Genomic DNA, 12,732 nt, shown 5'->3' with positions numbered 1-12,732 from the left:
AGAATAGTGAGGAAACTGATACATGAAACAATAACTATAATGTTATGGTTAATGCAAGGCTAGTTATAGGAGGAGAATGTGTGACCTTGGACATTTTGCATGACCTCTCTGTGCCTCAGTTTCTTAATCTGTAAAATGGAGAAAATAGAACCTCCTCAGAGAGTTAATGTGAGGATTAATTCAGTCACTATATATGAAGGGCACAGAACACAATAAGCATTCAATAATTATTAGTTATTGTTATTACTATTATGTCACATCATACAGAACCTGAAAACTAAGCCTTAAACAGAATGTTTAATGGTGAAATATTAGAGCCATTCTATCATCATTATTATTTAATATTTTTCTGGGAGTACTTGCTAATGCAATTAAATGGGAAGAAGATGAAATATAAAAATGGGAAGGAAAGAAGCAAATGACAATTATTTGCAGAAGATTTGACTGTTGTCTTTGTCAGCTCAGGCTGCCATAACAAAATACCATCTATTGGGTGGCTTAAACAACATAAATTAATTTTCTCATGGTCCTGGAGGCTAAAAGTCGGAGATCAGGGTGCCAGCATGGTAGAGTTCTGGTGAGAACTCTCTTCTTGGCTTGCAGATGGCCACCTTCTTGCTGTGTACTCACACGGTGGAGAGTGTAAGGAAACTCTCCGACGTCTTTTTTTTATAAGAGCACTAATCATGAGGGTCCCACCCTCATGAACTCATCTAAACCTAATTACCTCCCAAAGGCCCCATCTCCAAATATCATCACGTTGGCAGTAAGGGTTTCAACATATGGATTTGTGGGGAAAACAGTTCAGTCCATAACAACTATATATATAGAAACTCCAAATAATCAGATGATAAAATAATAGAAGCAATAGGTAAGAACTTTTTAAAGTAGCTGACTACAATATTAATATGTAAAAAGCAATACTTGTATAACATATAAAAACCACAAAACTTAGTGGAAGGATTGCATTTACAATAACAACCAGCAATATAAAATATCTATAAATAAACCTTACCAAGCTTTGTAAAATCTATGTGAAAATAACTTTAAATTGCTTCTGAGGGCCCAAGACAATTTGACCAAATGTAATGATACATACCTTGTTCTTAGCGAGAAAGACATTATTGTAAAAATACCAATACTGCATAAATTATAAGTTTAATATGGACCCAATAGAAATGCAACATATTGACCTTTGATCTAACTTATTTTAAAGTTCACATGGAAAATAAATGTAGAAGAATAGCCAGGAAAATTCAGAAAATAATACATAAAGCAGGACTAGTTACACCAGACATTAAAATGTGCTTATTTTATTTAATAAATATTTGATAGTGTTTACTATGTGCCATACATGGTAATAAGTGCTTTATATATATTAAATATGATCATGTAATAATCCTTCTAACAAACCTTATAAGAGGTTGTTATTATTTTCCCCATTTTACAGATAAGAAAACGGGCACAGAGAGGTCAAGTAATTTGCTCAAGATCTCACAGCTTGTAAATTGGAAGAACCAGACTTCACATCTAGGTAATCTGGCTCCAGAGTCTATGCTCTTAACCAGAGCACTATGCTGCAGTAAGTAAAAAAGTTCGGTATGAGCTCAAGAGTAAACATAGAGATAGAGGAAATAAAACTGAGTCAAGAAATAGATATGTATATATATGAAAATTTAGTCTATAATGAAGTACACATTTTAAGTAAGGGGAACTGATAGCTTATCCAATAAATTGTGTTAAGAAAATTGGAAAAAAATAAAGGTGGATCCTTACTAATTTTTTCCACCAAATTCCATGTGGGTTAAAATGTAAAAATAAATTGAAACCATAAAAATACAATAAGAAAATACATAAAAATTAAAAAAAACTTTAAGTGGCACGACTTTCTAAAAGTGAACCAATCCAGAAGCCATAAAAGAAAAACTGGATAACTTTCATTACATGAAACTAAACATTGATTTTCTAAGAGCGTTTCTCTTATTGAGGAACTTCATCATTGTCATGTGGTACAAGCATTTTCCAAATTTGCCATCTCTCTTTATGAAAGTCAAGACAAGGTCAAAAGGGAGTTTTATTTTTTCTTTCTTTTTTGTGATATGTTAAGTGTATCTAATACATATATGAACCATGCTTAATACATTTCTAGGAATATGTTGTCTCTTTGTGAGTTAGGAAAAAATATTTATTTAATGGTGTGGTGGGTTGGAAATAGGAAATCAAAGCTGTTTTGTATTTGAAGTGAAATAGAGCTATGGATAAGGTATTAAGTCAATGGTTCCAATTAGATATAGCAATGAAATTTAAAATAAAGATCAGAAAGTGTGCAAGTATGTTTTCAAGAAAACTTCAAATTTATAACAACCTGACTCAGAAATTCTGAAAATTAAAATATAAAGTAAATATAATTAAAATACTAAAATGAGTATAAAATGTTGAGGAAAAGTTAGAAAATAGTGAAAAAGAAAGAAGTTACTTAGAATCCCACCACTACAACACACCCACCGCTATGATTTTGGCATAGTCCTTTCAACTCAATTTTTTCTTATATATCAGATCTCCTACAAAATAAACATCAGAATTTTGAATTGATTTATTGATTTAATTTAACAGCCCAAATAGATTACTTCATTACTGTTTGGGATGACTAATATCACTGAATATATATTCTCATCCACTAGTCACATATCTTTTTTTGAGAATTCTTTATTCACATTTTTTGTCTGTTAGGAATTCATGATTTTCTCATCAGTTTTTATGGGCTCACTGAAAAAGGAAGATGTAGTTTTTTTCATATTTAAAGCATATATTTTAGATATTTTTAACCTACAGAATGTTAAAGAATGTATGTAGTCAAAATTAACAAATCTTATCTTTATAAATTTTGTTCATTTTGCATTTTAAAACTTTTAAATTGTGGACTATAATATGGAAAAGTGTACAAACAGTTTACAGCCATTTCAGAGTTGAAATCTAGAGATTTCAACATGCATCCTTGATTTATCAGTCATTTATTTTTTTTACCCACATACTTACTTTACCTTTTGGTCTCCATTCCTTCTTGTAGCTTCCAGTTTTCATCTGGGATCATTTGTTTACTTCTCAACTAACATTTTTAGAATTTCCTTTAATGTGGGTCTCCTGGTAACAAATTTTCTGTTTTTGTGTGTCTGGAAATATCTTTATTTCAAATTCATTCTTGAAAGGTATTTTTGTTGAGTATAGAGTTCTAGTTTTTCAGTTACTTTCTTTTTGTACATTTATTGTCTTCTGGCTTCCATCATTTCTCATAAGATGGCTATCAAATCTGTTGCTCCTTTGAAGAGAATATTTTTCTCTGGGTACTATACAGCCATACCTTGTTTTATTGCACTTCACTTTATTGCACTTTGCAGATGCTGTGTTTTTTACAAATTGAAGGTTTGCGGCAACCCCGTGTCAAGCTATTTTTCCAACAGTTTTGCTCATTTGCTAGTTCTTGCAATATTTCAAACTTTTTCATTATAGTTATATTTTTATGGTGATCTGTGATCAGCAATCTTTGATGTTACTAGTACGACTTCCTGAAGCCTTGGAAAATCGTTAGCCTTTTTTAGCAATAAAGTATTTTTAAATTAAGGTCTGTACATTTTTTTAGACATTATGCTATTGCACACTTAATAGATTGCAATATAGTGTAAATATAACTTTTATATGCACTGGGAAACCAAAAATTTGTGTGACTCAGTTTATTGCAATATTCGCTTTATTGTGATGGTTTGGAACTGAACCTGCAATATCTCCCAAGTATTCCTGTATTATTCTCAGTTGCTGTGTAACAAATTACTGCAAACTTGTTACCTTAAAACAAGACATATTTACTACCTCACAGTTCTGGTGGGTCAGGGTCAAGCAAGGTTTAGCCAGATTTTCTGCTCAGGGTCTCACAAGGCTGAAGTCAAAGGGGCAGCTGGGGCTACAATCTCATGAGTCTCAGGATCCTCTTCCAAGTTCATTCAGGTTTTGGCAGAATTCAATTCCTTGCAGTTGTAGGACTGAAGTCCCTGTTTTCTTGCTGGCTATTGGTTGGGACTGCTCTCAGTTCCTAGAGGCCATCTGGTCCTAGCCACGTGGCCATCTTACAACATGGCAGCAGCTTACTTATTCAAGTCCAGTAGGAGAATCATTCTCCACAGTCTGCTACTAGTGAGTCACATAATTTATCATAATCAGAGGTGTGGCTATCCCACCACAATTGCCATGTGATGTAAGCTAATCAAGGGAGGACTATTCCATCATATTCACAGGTCTCATTCAATGGGAGGGGATTATACAGGGTATGTATACCAGGGGATAGGAATCTTGGGAGTCATCTCAGAATTCTGCCTACCACAGCAACTTTCAAGATTTCTTGTCTTTTATTTTCAGTGGTCTCATTATGATACATCTAGATGTGAACTTCTTTTTATTTATCCAACTTGGAGTTCATCAGTCTTTAATCTATGAATTACACAGTTTCATTAGTTTTGAAAAATTCTTAGGCATTATCTTCAAATATAGTTCCTGATCCATTCATTTTTTTTACTTTCCTTCTGAAACTCCAATTATTGTATGTAACATGTTTTCACTATATCCCTTTTGTCTCTCAAGCACTTTTCTATGTTTTCTAATCTTTGTCTTCATTCTAGATATTTTATTCTGAGCTATCTTCCAGTTCATGAATTCTTTCTTCAGTCAAGTTTATTGAAACCAAACACTGAGTTATTTTTTTTATCTATATATCTGTATATTATTTATTATAAGGACTTGGCTTACACAATTACAGAGGCTGACAAATCCCAAGACCTGCAGTCAGCATGCTGGAGGCCCAGGACAGCCAATGCTGTAGTTCCAGTCCAAATGCCAGCAGGCTAGAGACCCAAGAAATACCAAAGTTTCAGTTAAACTCTTAAGGCAGGAAAAAAAATTGATGTCCCAGCCCAAGGCAGTCTGGCAGGAGAAGATTTCTTCTTACTTGCAGGAGGGTCAGCCTTTTAAAACACTGAGTTCTTAATTTCTGTTATTATATGTTTTGGTTATGGAGCTCCCATGTGGTTCTTTTTCACATTGGCTATGTAATTTTTTATAGTTTTAAATCTTTTGCTGCCATTTTTCTTAGTTCTTGAATACAGTCACTTTAAAGTCTGTGCCTGATAATTCTAATTTATGGAGCCCCTGTAGATCTATTTCTACTGGCTGTTGCTTTTACTGTTTGTCTTTCATGGTGCTTTCTCGCCTTATGTATCTCCTCATTCATGGTGTATCTTCATTGATGGTACTCTTGGTACGGCATTTAGAAACCTGTTTGTAGAAATCATTTGAATCCTAGGGTAATATTTTCTTCATATAAGAGAAATGTTTCATCTGATTCTTCTAGTCTCAGTTCAATAGCAATTTCAGATATTTTTCAATTCAACTTCAAGAAATAAGATTTTCTGAGTTATACGAATGATGCCAACCAAGCTGGCCTGTATTGTCTGCCAACTGTTGTCTACCTCTGGCTCTTCCTGATTATGAGGGTACAGCCCTTCAGGATTCCTACTTAAAGGGAGGTGTTTTATCAGGACCTTCATGCTCAGCTATTGTACTTGAACTTTTGCTCCCTAACCTTATGAAGCTTTCAAAGGTGCCACTCAGCCTTTCAGCTGCATCAGTAAAGGCAAAAGTAGCCTCAAATGACAAGCTTGCCTCTCTCAATTTCACTATTTCCCTAGATACCGGGCAGCCAATTCCTTACTATTTTTTAGCTTTTTCATGCTTTTGAGTATATGTTTTATATTTTATTCAGCTTTTCTAGTTCTTAGTAAGAGGCTGGTCCAAATTATCTAGTACACTGATTTTGAAAGTGGAATTCCCCAACTTTAATTTTATGATATTTTTGCATGTTTATTTATTTTATAAGATTTTAAACTTAGGAAGCATTTTCCTCCAGAGATTTGACAAATATTCAGTTTTTTAAAAATTTTGCTTTTATATGCTTTAACTTATATATCTATATCTATTTCTATATATATGTGTATTATTTCTTTAATCCATTTCCAATCAATATTTGGGTATGTAATTCTCTATTAATTACTCATACATTTGCCTAAGGGAAACTAAATTTATCATTCCATTAAAATTCCAAATATTACTTATTTTTCTTCAGTCAAATTTGAAATTACTTAAATAAAATGAGAATATGTTAGGTTAACTGAGCAATTACTACCAGAATATAATGAAAATATGCACTCTAATAGCTAAGTTAGTTGCTTAAGCTAATGAATAGAAATTTATACACTTTTTTGCCCACATTTTTTCAGTTTTACATTAGAATGTGTTGTATTGCAACACTACTACAGACTATGGAGACTGCTTTCAAAATTGATGAACCAGGGGGCTTCCCTGGTGGCGCAGTGGTTGAGAATCTGCCTGCCAATGCAGGGGACACAGGTTCGAGCCCTGGTCTGGGAAGATCCCACATGCCGCGGAGCAACTGGGCCCATGAGCCACAACTACTGAGCCTGCGCGTCTGGAGCCTGTGCTCCGCAACAAGAGAGGCCACGATAGTGAGAGGCCCGCGCATCGCGATGAAGAGTGGCCCCCGCTTGCCGCAACTAGAGAAAGCCCTCGCACAGAAACGAAGACCCAACACACTCAAAAATAAATAAATAAATAAATAAATAAATAAATAAATAAATTAAAAAAAAAAAAAAGGGGAAAAAAAAAATTGATGAACCAGGAATAAAAATAAGGGTCACCCAGAGTTTAGCTCATTATCCTGTTTAATTGATTTTTATCAAATTGAATATATTTTTGATTCTCCTCTATTGCTTCCTTAAGCAAAAATAATGAGAGAAAATAATATTTTTGGAACTAAGAAAGTGGGTCAAATAGTCTTAGGCAGTGGCTTTGTATGTGTGTGGCTATCTCTGCAGGTATTTCTTAGAAATAATGAAAAGTACCATTATCTTGATAAAACTCCAATTTCAAACATATTAATCTTATAAGGGTCAATTTATAAAAAATCATTATGTGGTTTAAGATAGATGTATGGTAGGTAAGATATCCTTCATCTAGTACTGTGTGCATGTTCACACACTCATATGCACACATGAGCCTATATATTTATGTGGTGGCGTGTGGTGAGGGGAGGCTCTGTGGGGAGGTGTGTGGATAGAGTATAGCTTAGGGGCCATGCAGAGCTGGAAACAAAATATTCTTACTTGTTTCTATGTGACTCAATAATTCATAATAATCCATAATAATTCATAACCAGAGATACCACTGACATTTTCTGAAGTGACTGAATTTAACATTTGCGTAAATTTATCTCCACTCTCCTGACCTCTGATTTAGACATCGTGCAGGATAGTTTAAATCAGACCCGGATTTCCATCCCAGCTCCACTGCTTCCTGTTGAATGATCTTAGGAAAGTTTTATAACCTCTTTGTGCCTCCTTTTCTCATTTGTAAAATGTCAATAATAATAGCATCTCTCTCATTTTTGAGAAGATTTGAGTGAGATAAAACATGTTAGAAGCGAAGCAGAATGCCTGTCGCTCATCAACATACACAATTATAATTTAATCTTAAATAGCATAATTGGAAGAGACCTTTACAATGCATTGGTCTAATCCCTTAGTTCAAAAGAGTAAAAATCTTTGTTACTGAGATACTAAGTTCAATTTCAAAGGTCTTACACCACCCAGAGTAGAACTCAAACTTGGGGCTACTGACTCCTAGAAGTAAATATATTTTCAACCTCAAAAATTATTAGATAAATGAATAAGTGAGCAAGTATTTTAAATAAATTTTACAGAAAATATTCAAGATAATTTTAGGTCTAATGGTAATTCTAGAATGTAGGGAATTAGTCAAGTTTTCTCGAATGGGTGAGATTCTAAAAGTACTTTAGGTTGTGTGAACAATTTAGACAGGGCTTTGGAACACATATGACAGTTACAGTGTCTGTAAGGGGAAAAAAAGGAGAAGAAGGGAAGCCAGTATGTAATAATTTAAATGAAGTACTACAAATTGTATGATCATTCATGAAACACGGCTGCATATGTCTGAAAAAGTTGAGAATCATAAAAGCATGCCGTTTATTTTACAAAAAATTTTGAAAACAGAGCCAAAAGAAGTAAGGACTGGGTAGTTCACTTAATGAGCATTGAATCAGACCTCCATTAAAAGTGATATGCCAGTATTTGACATTTCAAGAGCTAGAACATTATCTAAACTTATCACTGCTGACTTATGACCTCAGCCATCTTTGTTTTCACTGGGATTTCATGTTAGACTTCTCTCCATGACTGTCACTGAAGTTGAATCTAGAATGCAGCATCTTCCAGGCAGCTGTGTAGTGGGTGGAAAGCCCTGTGCTTCTGAGGAAAGGGGGAAAGTGAGGGTAGAAAGAACTAAGTTTTACAGCCCGTTTTTACCATCTAACTTTAAATCCTTAGAGATGATTAGCTTTTGCTTTAATTCATTACCACAGAGATACAGACATTGCTCTTCTATAGTCAAGTCATTTTAAAAGTGCACAGTAAAAAACTAGGCTAATGCAGGTTCAGGAAGAGGGTCTGTGCTGTGTCACCAGGGTGTTCAGTATATAGGGAGCTGTGTGATTACTGTTCATGGGAGACACCAGGAGAAAATGTGGAAGCCCTGTGTCTGCCTTAGCAGTCTCCTTTCTCTGAAGTCTCCCTCTCAGGGATCCACCAATCTCAGGTACAGACTAATTATTCCATATTATTCCACCATATCAGATATGGCTTAAATTTTTTGATATAGCATGAGTGTGTTTTAATGGTGGGCACTGTGTGAAATGTTAAGATGGGCAGCCTCAGAAGTTCTATAAAGAGTGGGAAGAGAACATAATTTTGCTGAATTTTATGCATAAATTTTGAAAGTTAAGATAGGATGGTCTGTTTTGGTTCTAAAAACACAGTCAAGACTGTTGACTTCTTTTCCCTCCCAGAAGGAGATACATTCACTCCTCTGCCTCTATTCTAGCCTTCCTTCAATTTACTTGTTTATTCATCCCTACACTTATTCATTCATTAATCAACATCTCTTGAAGACCTGCTACCAAGCCGGACCCTGGGCTAAGCTCTAAGGAGACAATGGGAGACAGCCACGAACCCCATACTCATGCAAATACAAAATCAACTATGCCGTGGACTACATGGGGCTAGAGAGTATATTACAGAGACATTCAACTCCATGGAGACCAAATCAGGGAAGGCTTCTCTGAGGAAGTGATGTTTGAGTAAGATCTGAGAGCTGACTAGAAATGAATCAGAGCTGGGTGATCAGAGGGAAGGAAGGGAAGAGATGCAGAGTGACAGGAATGTTTTATTTTGGGAAACCTTAGGCTCTGCATTGCTTAATGGGAAAACCACAGTGCATTCTACCCAATGCAGATGATGACTCTGTGCCCTGACACAGCAAAATATCCTGACTTGGCACCATCAGTTCACTCATGTGTGTCATTTCCTATGGGCACTGCAATCTTTTTCCTCAGGTTTCTGCAGAAATTTTAGGACTGTCTTGAAAATTTAATATACTCTTGCTGTGCTATCACTTCATCTCCTGTCTCTTACCTCAACTCAAAATTCTTCTTTCTAACCACTGTTACAAGACACAGTGCAATGGAGGTTTAACTACCATTAAACTACACAAATCTAGGATTACTGGTATTAGGCAGGATTCCACACCATTCAATGTACCTGCATTTCATAGGACCTAAATTAAACCCTCTTCAATCACTGAGTCATCTGCACCAGAGGTGCATATATTGTGCCCAAACAAAACCAATGGCATACAAAACTGAACACTGAAATTGTTCCCATCCTCTGAAAAAAACTGTTTTTTTTTTTTGGTCAAGCAGCTCTTAAAAGCATGACCTAGAATTTCTTTCCCTGATGCTTTTTTTTTTTTCATTTATTTTGTACATTTCAACAATTTCTAAGCAGGCTACAGACCTTGAACTAACAATTGGAAACGCTTTTATAAGTTTCAGTTAAGAGCTTATGAACCATTATGTAGCTCAGCAAGAAAGTGCATGACAGAGATGGACAATTACTTTTCCACTGGAGTTCCATTTCTCTCCTCCCTCTGTCCAGTTGAAGGTAAAAAGGCTCTTAAGGTCATCAAATAAAAGAATGTTCTGTCTCTCAAAAGAAGAGGTACATATGTTCTCAGTAAACCAAAATGTTCCAGTGAAAGTACTTCCTGGTAAAAATGGTATGAAATTGTTGAAACCGTGTTTCATATTTGGTTCAGGTTCTTCCCAGATAGCATTCTTTTTTCATAAAGCTGGGGAGGCAAGCATGTTAAAGCTAGAAAAGCGAGAATCCCTGCTGAAACCGCACTGAAAAACCTGCCAGGTAATGATGCTGTTTCCCTTTTATTTATTCTGTTTGAGCTGCAATAAAGCTGGCACTTTCAAAACACAAAAGCCAGGTTCCTGCTGTGACTTCCCAAAGTGCTTCTCAAAATACCCGTGCCACAGCTAACACATAAAAAAATGTACATGAATGTCTGGCCAGCTTCCCAGAACCTTTCTGAAGGCACACAGCCCTATTTTCAAGCAGGTTTGGTTTATGATGTTCTGCAGTCTGTTTCCCAAGAATCATGATATTCCCATGTAGCTTGAAGCTGTGTTGTAGCCTGACGGATGGTCCTGGGGTCAGGCATGTCCACAGGAAAATCCATCATTGACGTGGTCAGGATTGCTTCCCTATCCTAGAGTCAGTCAGGGAAGGTGGGTTGAGTCCTTAGGAGCCATCAAGAGTCCAGGGTTCTAGCATGGCTCTGCTAAGTTGATGATTAATGATGGTCTTTTACTAAATGTCAGTTTCTCGTCATAAAATGAACAGATGAACAAACGAAACTGATGACAAATGTAGAGGTATAACACAGTTGCAGTATGGTCAGATAAAAATGTGCCTGGTTGATGCCAGAGCCATCTGGGCACCAGGAAGACTTTATTCAGGCCACGTTTCTATCAATTCCAATAACCTGAAGGAATCTTTCAATCAAAACTTTAAGAATACATCATAAGAATTAGTTGAGAATGAACGAGAACTACTTCCACATTATAATTTTATTAATTAACGTATATACATGGGGTTTCTGACACCATGGTGGTTGGATTTCAGTTTCTCCTCTATAAAGAACTGATGTAAAAGAAACTAGACTCTACTTTTTCCTGTTTTTCTCAAACTTAGGCCACTTCTGAGCTTCTAACATAAGTGTTGTTCAAAGCTATTCTGAAATGATGTAGTGCATTTGGAAGTTTGCTTTCTCTTTTTATAATTCTAACTACTAATTATGAAAAAAAAATATCAGCCTGATATGATTAGTCACAATTTCCCCCATATACCAAATTTTGACATGGGAATTTCTAAATAATAAATTCTGCAAAATACCACCTACCTACTTTGTTCCTTAGTCCTCCAAAAACTTCATTTTCTGCTCAGTGCAGCCACTCTCTCTGCTAACAGCTAACATTTACTGAGCTGCTGGTGCAAACCTGGATCACTTCACTTAATGATCACAACTCCATGAATTAGGGATAATAATTATCCCATTTTACGGATATGCAAACTGAGGCTCGGAAATGCTGACTAACTTGTCCAGGGTCTCACAGATAGGATAGGACTCACAAGCCTGATTGTAGAAGTGAAAAGCTGAACTGTCTTCCTGGACTAACCTGTGGCCTTTTAAGCTTTCTGTGTTTCTTCCTGGGATCTGCCCTCTTTGCTTTCTGTGTGCTCTTTTGATAAGCAATGAGTTAAAACTACTTTTTTTTTTTTTTTTTGAGAAGCATAAACTTCCTGATTAGGGGAAAAACTGAAAATAAATTCCCCCATTGGTGATCCCATGACAGCCATGATGTTTCCTGTGCAATGTCATTAACTGTCCTCCCTTCCTGGAGCAACAGCTTGGGATGCTACTGTTTAACTTTTCAACACTGATTAACATGCAAGCAAAAAAGTACTTTAACAAAAGTTACTATAGATGTATACTGCAGTAATTTTCAAAGTGGAAATACATCCCGCTAGAGGCTTTCCATATGTATGCTTCTCTTTGATTTACTAATCTCCAACGTCCTGAAGTTTCTGATAAGCCCCTGAGTTAGAAATACCCTCTGAGTTGAACCCTGTGACTAACGGGAGTGTGCATCCTCGTGTGTTGGGGCAGAAGAAGGTTGAGCTCCCCTGGTATGTAGTAAATCTTCCCATCACCTCGGCATGAAATACCGACCTCTATATAGTCTACAAGGAGAGTCCACTTATTCGTCAGGGTTTATGAACACAGTGCCAAGGCTCTAGGCTCTTTTTAAGAGCCTACAAAAATGTTTGTGACTAGAAAAGGTAACTAATGTCCCCAAAATATGAAAAGGAAACTGCAAAATGGAAAAGAAAAAATTTAACTGAGTGTCTAAACACTGGAACAGGTCAGCCTTTGTATTTCGTATTTTCATTACATACGAAAACAATTTATGGGTTAAATTTATTTCTTAGTATGTAAAATGATTGCTGAGAAATCATAGCTCATTGTAAATGAAATGACTTAATTACTGTCTCTGAAACTACCTTGCTTATTTTTTCCCTTGCTTATTATCTGTCTTCTTCTACTAGAATATAAGCTCTATGGGAGAAGGGACCTTGCCTTTCTTTTTTACTTTTGTATCTCCATTGCCTGGAGTGCATCTAGCGTATT

The sequence above is a fragment of the Balaenoptera physalus genome, assembly GCF_965194825.1.
Source record: "Balaenoptera physalus genome assembly, chromosome: 4".
Lineage (NCBI taxonomy): Eukaryota > Metazoa > Chordata > Mammalia > Artiodactyla > Balaenopteridae > Balaenoptera > Balaenoptera physalus.
This window is presented reverse-complemented; position numbering follows the sequence as displayed.